This window comes from Scyliorhinus canicula, chromosome 4, assembly GCF_902713615.1.
Source record: "Scyliorhinus canicula chromosome 4, sScyCan1.1, whole genome shotgun sequence".
Taxonomy (NCBI): Eukaryota; Metazoa; Chordata; class Chondrichthyes; order Carcharhiniformes; family Scyliorhinidae; genus Scyliorhinus; species Scyliorhinus canicula.
The window spans coordinates 87876729-87888881 of NC_052149.1; positions in this window are offsets into that span (position 1 = coordinate 87876729).

Sequence of the window (12153 nt, forward strand, 5' to 3'; positions counted from 1 at the left end):
GGCAGATCAAGGCACCAGACCGCCCGTATTTGTAAAATTCCCTGTGATTTTAAACACAACTTTCTGCATATAGTTCTCCACCACCCCCGCTGGACTCATTTTTAACAGGGGGTGAATGTGCTAGTCACCACTGATATACATACTGTTTATGTATGTGGTTGTACGGTAAGGCCCCTGTACTACAGGTACGGGGGTAGATCCCTGCCTGCTGGCTCCACCTAGTAGGCGGAGTATAAATATGTGTGCTCCCCGTACAGTAGCCATTTCGTCAGCTGCTGTAGGAGGCCACACACAGTGTAATAAAGCCTTGATTACATTCTACTCTCGTCTTCTCGTAATTGATAGTGCATCATGTAGCGACGGAGAATCCCGCCCCATATTTAAACTGCAGCTGTGCACAACCTTATCAATGTCGGCAGGCCAGGACTGCACCATTAAAGAAACGTCCAGCAGGCATTTAGTGATGCCTGCTGGACACAGCTAAGGCCCGCCACAATATCCTTTACTCCCACTCTGGCCGCAGGAGCTCTAGCAAGATGACCAATCCGGCTTGGGAGGCAGTGGTAGTGGTGGTCAAGTGCCAACATGGTACAGAAGAGGTCAGGTATTCAGTGCAGGAAGAGGAAGAATGGCCTCTTCCATTCTGCCAGGGTAAGTCAACCATCTCATCACTCTCAACTCAAACATTCACAATCCATGGCACATTCACTGACATCTCACATGCTGTCAGCTTGAGCGACATCATCATTCACTCGCTCACACACACCTTCTCATTTCAATCTGGTGTCATATCCTCTGCAATTTGCATCCTCATCTCATCCATGGCTCCCCTCATCGCTCACACATGTACCTTGTCATCTGCCCTGGCTTTCATCGTGCTCACCCTCTCTCCGTCTGTCTCTGTGCAGGTGAAAATTATGTCTAATCGCAGGGAGAGGTGCCAGGGCAGGGGTGGAGTGCCAGGACTCAAAGTCCTCTCTCAGTTTGAAAACCAAGCCTTAGTGCTGGCCAGAGAGGACAAGGATCCCGCAGCAGCCCATCCCTCAGACAAGTATACTGTAAATTCACAGTCCTGTTTTACAGACCCTGCCATGCACTAATTATCTCCACTTTCTTTCATAGGAAACTCAGCCAGTGCCTGATGCCCTCAACCAGCCAGTCTCTTAGTTCGAACCTCAAGAGCACCACAGCAGAAGATCTGTCACAGTGCTCACCCACACCCAAACCAGCTCAGAGACATATAACTCAGTGGGACCTAGTTCTAGAGCAGGCTTGTAGTCACATTCTGGGGAGGACAGCACACAATCTGGTCCACAGCAAGCAGAGACAGGGACATCTGAAACTGCCAGCACTCGGAGGACTGCTGGAGGCCAGGAGTCTGCTGAGTCCAAATCAGATGATGAACCTCCGGACATGGTCCTAAGTCAGTTCGTGGAGCTGCAGCGACAATGATGGGAACATCAGGAATGGATATCAGTTACACTTCTCAGATTGCAACGGACAATGGTCTAAGGTGATAGCGGCAGCGTGCCAATGCACCAAGGTCAACAGTGGCAGGATAGCGGCCAACATGGAGACCGTCATGTACTACGGGGACAAGGGTCTCATCACAAAGTAGGGATCCAAAACTGTGCGTCCCTTCACCTGCGTACTCACTGAGGTCATTGATGTTAATTCCAAATGATGATTTCTGGCGGTCAATAGAGGCTCTGAGCATGGCTGAAATGAGAGGAATAACAAAACTGGTGTTAATGTTGGCCCATGATGGAGGTACTTGTCCAAGAAGGTACGCACTGCAACTGGCCAGCCCCCTGGTGGAATCTGATGGCAATGAAGGCCTCACATACCTCATCTGGCCTGTTCTTTGACCTCTTCCCTTGCGTCCTTGGCATCCTCAAACTCATCACCTTCATCCCCTTCGAGGCCCTCCTCGTTGGTAGAGATGTATAGCTCCTTCATTTCATCATCTGACAAGTCCTCCCACTTTGCAGCACCATGTTCTGCAGCACTATACAAGCCACAATGACCCATGAAACCCTCTGGGGGCTTGACTGGAGTGCTTTGTCAGATTAGTCCAAGCATTGGAATTGTATCTTTAGGATGCCTCCACCAATGCTTGCATAGCATTGGTGTACCTTCTGTCTGCAGGAGTGTTAAACAACCGCATGGGCGTCATCCGCCACATCTTTTGCAGGTGCCCTTTGTCACTGAGGAGACAGCCCTGGATCCTGTCTGATCCCTTGAAGATGTCCAGGATCTGCAAGGTAAGTGTAGTAGTTAGCTCCTTTAAGGATGTCGGTGGGACATTGGAAGGATCGTGTGATCCAATCGACTGATCGGGAACGAGCGCGGGGATCTCGGTGTAGGCTTTTGCAGTCAGTTGTTATCCTAGTGCTGAGAATGAAGACGTTGGGCAGGATTCTCTGGCCACTTCCATCCGATGACTGAAGAATCCCGCCCGAGGGTCAATGGGATTCTCCATTCCACGTGGCTCGCCCGCAGCGTTCCTGCGGCGAGCGGGGCGGGAGAATCTAGCCCATTGTTTATAGTACTCTGGATATAGGTTGGAATTCTTAATAAACCCGTCGTTGTTCGTGGTCGCCAATTATTGCATTTACTACAGTCGGCAAACTAATCTCAAAATGAGCAGCGAAGTGCAGGCCGCCAGGTTCATGTTGCATATGTATGGTTGTGAAACATATCGTCCAAATTCCACACCAACGTGTCCTGATGATCCAGCATGAGAAAATGATTCTGGCAAGGAAACCTTATACAGTAGTCCCCCGTTATAACGCGGGTGTTCGGGTCCAAGACAGCCACCCGCGTTGTAACCGAGCCGCGGATATCCAAGATGGCGGATATCGAAATGAATGAACGAGAGGAAACATCGCTGACTATGCTGAACATTGCTGAATGGAAGGGCGTTTTAAATAAGAAACAGCAAAGTTCGTTCAAGTCTTAAATCAAGTTTTAAATGTATTAAAATATATACAATAATATACAGTATACATACAATAATATACTTAAAATTGTACTTACACGCATATTTTTAAAATCATTTAAAAAAGTCTGTGAGTTTCCTCTGGCACATCCCCTTCCTCATCTTGACTTGTGCTTGTCTCTGGAGGTTCTTCAGGTGCAGGATGTATATCGGGTCGAAGTCTTGCTGCTCTGTGTATGCTATGAGCCACTTCAGGTGCGTGATGGCATCCGAGTGGCTCTTTGCCACTGTGGGCTGGGGTTCTTCTTCTTCTTCTGCCTCCTCTTGGGTGACCTGGTCGATGATCTCCTCCTCTGTGAATGTTTCTGCGGGTGCCATGTCGTCCTCTGCTGCTGACCACCTGTCCACCCAATCCTGGAGTGTTAGGTTCTCATCCAGTTGGTCCTCTAGCCTCTCCTCAGCTGCCCTGATCTCTGCTTCAGTAAAGCCTACGAAATCCTCTTCATCCGGGTAATGTTGGGGTCGTGGGAGTGCTGCTCCTAGGGCCTTGTTCCAGCAGTTGGCGATGGTCTTCTCTGTCACAGCTCCCCAGGCCTTCCCTGCCAGATAACAGGCATCCTTGATGGTGATGGCTTTCAGGTAATCTGGGACAGTGAGAGGAGAGTCTATCATTTCCAGGATCAGTTCCTTTTTGTACACAGACTTGAAGGTCTGAATGATGCCAGCATCACATGGCTGGATCTTGCTGGTGGTGTTCTTTGGGAGATAGAGCACTTGGATCTGCCCATCCCTGGTCTTGAGAACATCTCCCTGAGGGTGGGCTGAGCAGTTGTCCAGTAGGAGTGTGGCCTTCTGCGGTAAGTTGCGGGCTCTAAGGTGGTCCCTGACACTGGGTACGAAGAACTTGAAGAACCACTCCTCAAATAAGGAAGCTGTCATCCAGGCTTTGCCAGAGTTCCGGTAGGTAATGGGTAGGTTCTCCATGTTGATGTGGTGAAAGCATCTAGGAGACTTGAATTTGCCCACAATCAATGGCTTCAGCTTGTGTGTTCCCGTGGCATTGCTGGCAAACAGGATGGTGAGCCTGTTCTTGGCTTGCTTGTACCCCAGAGTCTTGTGGGCATCATCCTTGACAGCTAGGGTCTTGTCAGGCAGCATCTTCCAGTAAAGCCCTGACTCATCTGCATTGTAGAGTTGCTCTGGGGTCAGCTCCTCTTGCACCATGTAGTTCTTGAGGATGTCGGGAAAGGCTGCTGCGGCTCCTGAGTCGGCGGATCTCTGTTCACCACTGATGGTAACTGCACCTATCCCATGTCTTTTCTGGAACCGATGGAGCCAACCCTTGCTGGCTACGAAATTGCTGTCCTCTGGGTGGAGCTGGTGATGGAACTTCTCAGCCTGAGTCCTGATGATAGGTCCAGATAGGGGGGTGCCACCAGACTGTTCCTGGACAAACCAGGTGAACACAGCCTTCTCTAAGTTACTGTCACTAGCGTTCCTTGCCCTTTTTCCTGCTAAGCCCTTCACTCTGAGAAACTGTCCCAACATATGCTCTTAAATTGGGCTCATCTTTCACCCACCCACGGAGGGTTGACTCTGGTACACCAGTCTCTCTGGATAATTTTGCCTTCGTTTCCCCGTTTCGAAGCCGGTCTATCAAATGTATCTTTTGACTCACTGAGTAAGACTTGCGCTTAAACATTTTGAACGACAGCAACTGAACTCGAAGATACCTGCACTGGAAAAGGTATCCCTTTTATGGCTGTGTAACTGGGCTAATCGGTCGCGGCTACTCATCGCGGCTAATCGTTCTACAGTACAGTGATCATCGCTGCTAATCGGTCTAATCATCGCGGCTCAAAAAGGTGCTGTTTCAAAAAGAGTTTAAAATGAGTCAAGTAAGTTGGGGTCCATAAACCCCCCCCCCCCCCCCCCCCCCCCCCGCCGTATATCGCGAACCGCGGTATTGCGGGGCGCGTTATAACGGGGGACTACTGTAATGCTATACAAAAATATTGAAATTACATTCTTGACATGCCGGAGTGGGAAACGCAGCCCGCTATTGACAGCTAGAGTGCACAATCGCAACCTGCTTTTAAGACGATTTTGAGCCTTTTTGTGGTATCTTCCGCTCCTACTCCCCATAACACCCATCATGAATGGGAGGTGAATGTCGCAGCCGAAGGACGGAATTTTCTGCTCCCACCCATCAGCAGGAACTTACGGTCCCACCGACATCAATGGGCTTTTGGCTAGTTCACCATATGTGTTGCAGCAGGACCAAGTGTAATTAAGTCAGCACCAAGAAAGAAAAGAATAGGAGAGAAGAACAGGAGGAATCAGGAAACAGCAACTAGGTTATTTCAAGCTTGGCTTTGAAACTTTTGATGATTATATGAAGAAGACTGGGAGGGGTTGGGAGAAAACAGTTAAAGGAGTCCTGGGAAAGAATGAGTCAGAGCGGGGAACAGTTCCTTCTCAATTTTAACACAGAGAATTTGCTACTCAAGTATGTCAAATTTTAACTCAGTTCAACTCTCTGTACAAAGCTTATGTTGATATTAACCAGGCTGCAAAGGGAAATGCTCGCACTTAAATAATATTGTAGTCGATATTCATATGACCATAGGGGAGGGAGGTGGAGCAAGCCCACATCCCTCTGATGGAATTAATCTGATGGATTAATTTTCATGGTCAAGTATCTCACCTTGGGTGAGATGCTCGTACATTCAGAGAAACTGGATGATCAGAGATGATCAAAGGTTCAGCTGTTAAGACTGTGGAGACCAGTTTTGCCAGGTTTCCTTCTCCCAGAGGAGGACCACAGAGGATCAGCCATCCATCACAGGGGTTTGTGGAGCTATCTCTTCTACACAGCAAAATAACTTCTAAACCTACTTCACCTCCATAAGTCCCAATTAATTTCTTCTCCATAACCAGGAGACCATATGGTCTCCTCCATAAAGTCCATTCAGCAGTTAATTTTACATTTATTCTTTTTTTTTTTAAATTCCAATTAAGGGTCAATTTAGCGTGGCCAATCCATCTACCCTGCACATCTTTGAGTTGTAGGGGGTGAGACCCACACAGACACAGGGAGAATGTGCAAACTCCACACGGACTATGACCCGGGCTTGTGCTAACCACTATGCTACCGTGCCACCCCATTCAGCCATTAATACCATTGGGCAGAACATGTGCCATGAAAGCCCCAACTAGTACCTAAGGATGAATTTGGTGTTCTCTAGGCATGATTGAACCCCACTTTTATGGGTTAATGAGACGGCTGCTTGATTCCAGCAGGCTTCAATGCCACCCAGTTCAAAGCTCGGACAACGATGTCAGCAAGAACTGAGGCTGTTATTTCAACATTGTCCCTGTCCAGCAAAGGAGGTGGAAACCAGTCCCACTCTGTGACAGTTTCAGGTTGTACATGACTGACAAATCAAGGAAGTATTTTCTCGGATATAACAATTTAAAAAGGACTAATTGAGTTGAAACATTAATTGGGTTGAAACACACAAGGGAGGAAAAAAATAACATTCCAGGAAAAAGTGCAATTTAGTTAATTTCTCAAATGGAAAGAAATTCAAAGGAACATAAAATTGTTTCAAATGCATTTTGGAAGTATTTTTTATTGATGTGAGGCGTGAGATGAAAAGATGCCTACTGTACGATGTTGCTTGTGTATGTTCATCGTTTATTAAATTAACGGAATAACTTTAACCTAAATAATGCAATGTGACTTAGCTGCTTTCAATATTAGAACGAGTACTTATGGAACGATGAAATAAGTTAACAAGCAATTTCTGAACACCATTTGTTATTTTCTTTCCCAGATATCTTGCTAATAGTTTGCATAGGTTTTAGACTGAAGATAGATGTGTTTGAAAGAAATGAATTGGGACTTACCCATGCAGGTTATGTGAAGGAAAAGGCCAAAACAGTCTGGGATAAGATCAGAGGACTGAGCCTTTGTCTGAGTCACTGCATTCTCACTTCTAAGTCAGAAGGTGAAGGATTTAAGCTGTACTCCAAACAACCCCAGCAAGTTGAGGCTAGGATATGGTGTGTAACACACGGTTGACTGTGATACTTGTGTTCTGAGGAAGTAACTACTAGCTCACCAGTGGTATTCCCACATCAGAGTCAAAAGGATTGGTCTCAGGCCCCACCAAAGGTAGCCCCAGTGAAGAGAGACCAGAGCAACAGCTCAGAATATTGGAGTGAAGTCCAGCGAGGTCAAGAGTAGGGAAGTTCTTGTATTCAGTCGATGCAGGTACCCCCATTGTGAAGGTAATTGAGGCACTTTGGCCTTGGTTACAGCCCATCCGAGGAGAAAAGGATGAAAGTTCAACAGCCTTTCTCTCCACAGATGCTGCCTGGACCTGCTGAGTTTAACTACGCAGGCAAAACCTGAATGGATAGCTACCGTTTACAGGGCAAATTTTTGACTTGAATCCATTTAGCAGGAACAGTGCAATCAGGTGAAGTGATGGTTTTACGTTCCATTCGATTTTATTCCCCATTGAAGTCAAGGCAGTAATATCAGACAGGGTTTGAAACTCAGAATTCCACCCCACCTTGTGGGATCTATGACAGCTGGGTTCATTTAAAAGTGCCCCTTTTTTCCTCCAGTCATTGGAATCCATTTAAACTTGTGGGAAGTGTTGGAAAGGTTTGGGTTTGGGGAGGGGTTTGTCCGTTGGGTGAGGCTGCTTTATGAGGCCCGTATGGCGAGTGTAGCCATGAATAGGAGGAGGTCGGAGTACTTTCGGCTGTACCGGGGGATGAGACAGGGGTGTCCCCTGTCCCCCTTGCTCTTTGCGTTGGCAATTGAGCCCCTGGCCATGGCGTTGAGGGAGTCAGGGAACTGGAGGGGCCTGGTGTGGGGTGGGGAGGAGCATCGAGTGTCGCTTTATGCGGACGACCTGTTGCTGTATGTGGCGGACCCAGTGGGGGGGGGGGGGGGGGGGGGGGATGCCGGAGGTGATGAGGATTCTCAGCGAATTTGGGGGCTTCTCTGGGTATAAGATCAACCTGGGCAAGAGCGAGTTGTTCGTGGTGCGCCCGTGGGATCAGGAGGAGGGGATTGGTCGGCTCCCACTGAAGCAGGCAGGGAAGAGCTTCAGGTAACTAGGAGTCCAGGTGGCTGGGGGGCCCTGCACAAGCTCAACCTCACAAGGTTGGTGGAGCAGATGGAGGAGGAGTTTAAGAGGTGGGATATGTCACCGCTGTCACTGGCGGGTAGGGTGCAGTCCGTCAAGATGACGGTGCTCCCAAGGTTTTTGTTCCTGTTCCAGTGCCTTCCAATCCTTATCCCGAAGGCCTTTTTTAGGAGAGTTAACAGGCGTATTACGGGATTTGTGTGGGCGCATGGGACTCCGAGGGTCAGAAGGGTGTTCTTGGAACGGGGCAGGGATAGGGGGGTGCTGGCGCTGCCCAACCTCTGTGGGTACTATTGGGCTGCCAATGCAGCGATGGTGTGTAAGTGGGTAATGGATGGGGAAGGGGCAGCATGGAAGACGGTGGAGATGGCGTCCTGTGTGGACACGAGCCTGGAGGCGCTGGTAACGGCGGCGCTGCCGCTCCCTCCAATGAGGTATACCATGAGCCCGGTGGTGGCGGCTACCCTCAAAATTTGGGGGCAATGGAGATGGCATAGAGGGGAGGTTGGGGACTCGATGGAGTCCCCGATACGGGGGAACCACCGGTTTGTTCCAGGGAGCATCGATTGCGGATTTCTGGGCTGGCACAGGGTAGGTATTAGGAGGTTGAGGGACCTGTTTGTGGATGGGAGGTTCGCGAGCCTGGGGGAGTTAGAGGGGAGGTTTGGGCTTCGGGGAACATGTTCAGGTACATGCATGTTAGGGCGTTTGCCAGGCGGCAGGTGGAGGGGTTCCCCTTGCTGCCCCCACGTGGGGTACGGGACAGGGTGCTCTCGGGGGTGTGGGTTGGAGGAGGGAGGATTTCGGACATATAACCGCGTAATGCAGGAGGTAGACGAGGCCTCGGTGGAGGAGCTGAAGGGTAAATGGGAAGAGGAGATGGGTGAGGAGATTGAGGAGGGGACGTGGGCGGATGCCCTGGAAAGGGTGAATTCCTCCTCTTCCTGTGCGAGGCTTAGCCTCATACAGTTCAAGGTGCTGCATAGGGCCCACATGACTGGGACGAGGATGAGTAGGTTTTTTGGGGGCGAAGACAGATGTGCTAGGTGCTCGGGGAGCCCAGTGAACCACGCACATATGTTTTGGGCATGCCCAGCGCTGGGGGAGTTTTGGAAGGGGGTAGCAAGGACGGTGTCGAGGGTGGTGGGATCCAGGGTCAAGCCAGGCTGGGGACTCGCAATTTTTGGGGTTGCAGCGGAGCCGGGAGTGCAGGAGGCGAAAGAGGCCGGTGTTCTGGCCTTTGCGTCCCTATAGCCCGGCGGAGGATCTTGCTTCAATGGAAGGATGCGAGGCCCCCAAGCGTGGAGGCCTGGATCAATGATATGGCGGGGTTCATCAAATTGGAGAAGGTGAAATTTGCCCTGAGGGGCTCAGTACAGGGGTTCTTTAGGCGGTGGCAGCCTTTCCTGGACTTCCTGGCTGAACGGTAGGGAAATAGGCCGGCAGCAGCAGCAACCTGGGGGGGGGGTTTGTACCATGGTTATTCTGTTAATATTGTTTTGTTGTTTATATTTTGCGAAAACATTAATAAAAATTATTTTTAAAAAAATAATCCATTTAAACTGGTGCTGGCCCTGCCCTGCAACTTGCTCAGGTAATCTGAGTTTTATTACCTTACTTGATTTGTGTATGTTTTTGAAACTGCTTTCCAATTGTTCAAAATCCAGATTGGCAGACATCACACAAAAATCAAGGCTTTTAGTTGACATTCAAGTTGTTTTATTGTACAATAAAGTGTAAGCTGAGCGAACAGGACCTAGCCAGCTTTGTGTGGTAATCCCCATGATCGATTTGTGATTTAATCACACAGCACTAACTTCAGGCCTTAGTACCCAACGTTAACTTTCCTGCAACAAAACATTTACCTGATATGTAACCTGCCTGAATTTTAATTCTGCATTGTTTGTAATGCATTCAGCTAAATGTTGCTAAATCTAATTGTATAAATGATATGGTCAATGCTACTAATGAAGTAACTATTGCATTTCACATTCAATGTATTTATTGGACATTTTCCCAAAAACCTACATAAATCTTCTAACTTTTAATTGATGTTTATTGTTACACATGTGCACAGGCCAAGCTGGATTAAATAATGTTAGCACACTGAACGAATATAATTACATTGGAGTTCAGCCAACATTTCTTCATGGTGACATCTTGAGTTGCCGTCACCAATTTTTTCCCTTGGAAATGTAATCCCAAAACCAGGGCACCCTCTAAAGGTCTGAGTGCAGCATTACACTGAATGTGCAGAAACATTTCACCTCTTCATGATTCCTGTCAGATTTCTGGTACCAAACCTTCAGGTCAGTTACAGAGCACACTTTGAGTTGGTGCAAAGCCATTCTCATGCTGGACAAATGCCTTCCAGTTGGCCTTCACTTCACGCTGCAAATCGTTGCCATTTGGGAATGAAGTCAGCTTCGGGGGCAGCATGGGACAGTAAGGTCTTTTACACTGCTAACTCAGGGGAAATCACAATGCCACATGAGCGGGCACTGAGATCTACCTACCTGAATCTTAATCTGCAGGAGAAATTTTCCCATTGGCTCTTTGTGACGTTAAAAGCAGATCTAACTAAAATAGTTTGGGGAAAGTGCACATTTCACCAGTTCCTGCAGCCCGTGTGAAGTCCAAACAATGTCAGGCTACTTGCTGACGGTGATCTCATATCTGATGCCAAAGCTCATGCTCATGTGGATGATGCAAAATATGCACTATAGGATGTGGAGGAGATCATCAATAAGGCCTTGCACCACTGTCAGAAGATGAAATGAAATGAAATGAAAATCACTTATTGTCACAAGTAGGCTTCAAATGAAGTTACTGTGAAAAGCCCCCAGTCGCCACATTCCGGCGCCTGTTGGGGGAGGCTGGTACGGGAATCGAACCATGCTGCTGGCCTGCTTTCAAAGCCAGCAATTTAGCCCTGTGCTAAACCAGCCCAGGTTGGCGGATACCTAATATTGCAGCAATATTTAAGAAAATAGATCATATCCAGGTAACTAATGACCAGTCAGCTGAACATCCATAGTAGGAGAAATATTGGAATCTTGACGAAAGGAGAAAATAGGAAAATATCTAAAAACCAAAAATATGACTTGAATAGGTAACATGGATTTCAAAAGAGGAAATCTTACTTGAGCAACCTTGTCCAGTTCCATGAAGAGGTAGCAGAGAGCGAAAAATAGGATGCTGCAATACATAATAAACAATTTTCCAAATTGCCTTCAAAAGCGTAATGAATAAGCTCAGAGCTTATATGGAACTGGATTTTCATCTTTGGGGAAGGTAGTGAGAGTTACGGGATGTTTTTGTTCAGTCCACCCACCTTGAGAGATAATGCTAACAAATACGCTATATGCAGAATGGATTGGTGCGGATGCTATGAGGAGTTTGGCCCAACGGCTTTTTAAATGGCCTGTCTTGGGGCTCTGGAACTTTGTTCCAGTTATAATAAAATCATAAAGGCCCTCAAAACCTCACCCCTCCTACTTCCTCACCCCCACACAGTCCCCATGCTCCTTCCATGCCTCCTCATGTTCCTCACCCACCCCCATTGCCCCCATCTCTCCATGCTAAGCTATGGCACTCCATGCCCATTCACCCACTATACAATCCGTTTAGAACCAGTGAACCCCCTAGTGACAAAAGGCTGTGTTAGAAAGCTTTAAAAAAGTTATTCAGAACTTTTCACTTTCTGAAAAGAAACTCCTTTCACTACAGCCAATAAAAATATCAAAAGCAGAAACTACAAGCTCCTTAAACTTCTTTATCTATGGAAGTAAATACTGTGCACTTGGCAGAATAGATCAGAGAGTCAGGTTTCTCAAACAAGCAATGTTTTCACTAGGGCACTGTTTTTTTTGCAGTTTTGAGTTGTTCAATTGCTGCGCCACAATGTAAGATGTTGGGCACAGTCTGGTAGGTCATATTAAAGTATTCATAGTCTAATGTTGTTCAACAATGAGTATTTATCAACTACTAGAAACTATAAACAGGGATACAGTAAAGGTCCAAGCAAGGATTTGCCCCATTGTT